Raw genomic sequence first — 2,559 nt, forward strand, 5'->3', positions numbered from 1 at the left:
ATTCTTTCAACACTTCATGGCAATTTCCAGACTCACGATTTTCAAGATAAACTTTATAAAGATAATGAAGTGCACTATACTTCATCTTTTCTTTCAAAGAACTTATAAAAGTAGCATATTCATCACTAGCAATTGGTTTATCATAATTGGATTTTTAAAAGATTAGCTAGTGTGAGGATCCACATGTCTTTTATTTTTATTTCAGTTTCAATTTGTCAACATGATGGCAACAGCAACAGAGATAGTAACAGAAATATTTTTGGTATTTAAATTTTTTAGAGATGGAGGGGGAGATGAAAAACAGAAGGCAAATGGCAAAGAAAGTAAAAGCAAGCAGATTGATAAATGTGTGCGAAGACAGCTAGATTGTTTGGTGAAGCCTCCTCGATAATGGTGCCAAAAATTCTTTTGGTACTTTTGATAGGCGTTGGGATTCCCCGAAGAGTAAGGGTGATGTAGTATAGTAGCAGATAGTATTTTCCTCAGTTAAGAACCAACGTTTATCGATCTAGTAAGAGTCACCACACAAACAAGATAAATGATACATGCACACACACACAAAGCAAAGCAAAGCAAATGATTACGCCCAAAGAAAGCAAGAGGGTTATCAATGCCCTTGTTCTCTTTGATTGCAAGGATTAAATCTGATAGTGGTAAATATATGAAATAAAATAAAATAAAAACAACGAACAAATTTAGGGTTTTTAGTAAATATGGAAGATGGACACGAGGGCCATAGGTTCACTAGAGGCATATCTCTTGTGAGCATAGCAACAGTGGGTAAACAAATTGTTGTTGGTCAATTGATAGAATAGCGCATAGTTAAGATGACTCTTCATGGCATGATCAATATATAGGGATTATGTACGTGACAAGTAGACTCTTAAACTTACTGACACCTACCACTGTTACTCCACCCGAAGACTGCTATCCAACATGCATCTCAAAGTATTAAGTTCATGACAAACATAATAATGCTTTAAGCAAGATAACATAATGTAAACAAAGTAAGACCAATTAATATGTTCGAACCCCATTGTTTTATCCTTAGTAGCAACAATACAAATACATGCCTTGCAACTCCTCTATCACAGAGTAAGGACACCGCAAGATTGAACCCACTACTATGCACCACTCTCTCTGAAGATTTACTCATCTAATTGGCTAAAGAAGACTCATAGGTCAGAAAGCATACATAGCTATAAAATCACACATAAATAAATCTCAAGAGTCTCAAATAGTTTCAGTGAATACTCTGATCATAAACCCACAATTCATTGGATCCCAACAAACATATCGCGAGAATTAAATCGAGTAGATATTTGAAGAGATCATTGTATTGAAGATTAGAGAGAGAGAGACATCTAGCTACTGCTACGGACCCGTAGGTACTGTGGGAACTACTCACACATCATCATGGAGGCAGCAAGGTTGATGAAGATTGCTTCCCCAATAGTTTCACCCTCCGGTGGAGGAAGAAAAAGGCCTCCAGATGGGATTATGGAAGAACAGAAGCTTGCGGTGGCAATAAAATTTTTCCAGATCTCATTCGGGGGGTTTCTACATTTTAGGAAGTTTATAGGCCAGAGATTAGGTCAAACAGAGCCACGTGGGCCCCATAAGTGCTGATGGCGCGCATCCCCCATGGGGCACGCCCCTTGATCTTATCGCTCCCTCTCCATCTTCTGGTCTCTACCCAAAGCTTACAGGGTCTCTTTTGGTCCAAAAAAATCATCATAGAGTTTCATCGTGTTTGGACTTTGTTTGGTATGTTTTTTTTTCTATGAAACAAATAGGCAAAAAACAATCAAAACTTATAATAGGTAGTCCACAAAAAAATGACTTAAAATGGCATATAAAGCATACAAGATTGATTATAATAGCATGAAACAATCAAAACTTATAGATACATCGGAGATGTATCAAAACCTTGCTGAAAACTACTTGTCAATTCGTGCAGCTCCTTTGTTGGGTTCGACACTCTAACTTATCAGAAGGACTACGATTGACCCCCTATGATTGTGGGTCATCACCACCACTACAAAAAAAAGACACATCCGTGACATTTTGGGCCGAATGAAAGTTTTTTCTGTCATACATATGACACTTCTATGACGATAATTGTGACAAAACCCGGTATCATCATAGATGTGGTGGGCTCCTACTTCTATGACAAAAAATCATGACAGAAAATGGGCTTTTCGTCCTGGGCGGGCCGGAGACGCAGCTGCATGACATTCTTTGGGCCGTCCATGATGGAAAAAACCATGGTAGAAGCGAGGGGAGGAAAATTTCGGGGAGTTCCCGGTTACGGTGGGAGGTCGGAGGCCGAGCGATGCGCATTTCTCTCGTACACGTACACGCATGTGTGCGAGGCGTTGGCTCTAACTGAACCCGAGCGAGGCGTTGGGCTCTAACTGAACCCGAGCGATTGCACTGCAGGCTACGCGTTACTGAACCCGAGCGATCGATCGATGGCTGCTAACTGAACCCGATCGAGCGATTCCTTCGCTATTGCTGCTAACTGAAGCCGATCGATGGGATGAATAGTGAGTGTTG

This window comes from Triticum dicoccoides, chromosome 7A (assembly GCF_002162155.2).
Source record: "Triticum dicoccoides isolate Atlit2015 ecotype Zavitan chromosome 7A, WEW_v2.0, whole genome shotgun sequence".
In the NCBI taxonomy this organism is placed as follows: Eukaryota; Viridiplantae; Streptophyta; class Magnoliopsida; order Poales; family Poaceae; genus Triticum; species Triticum dicoccoides.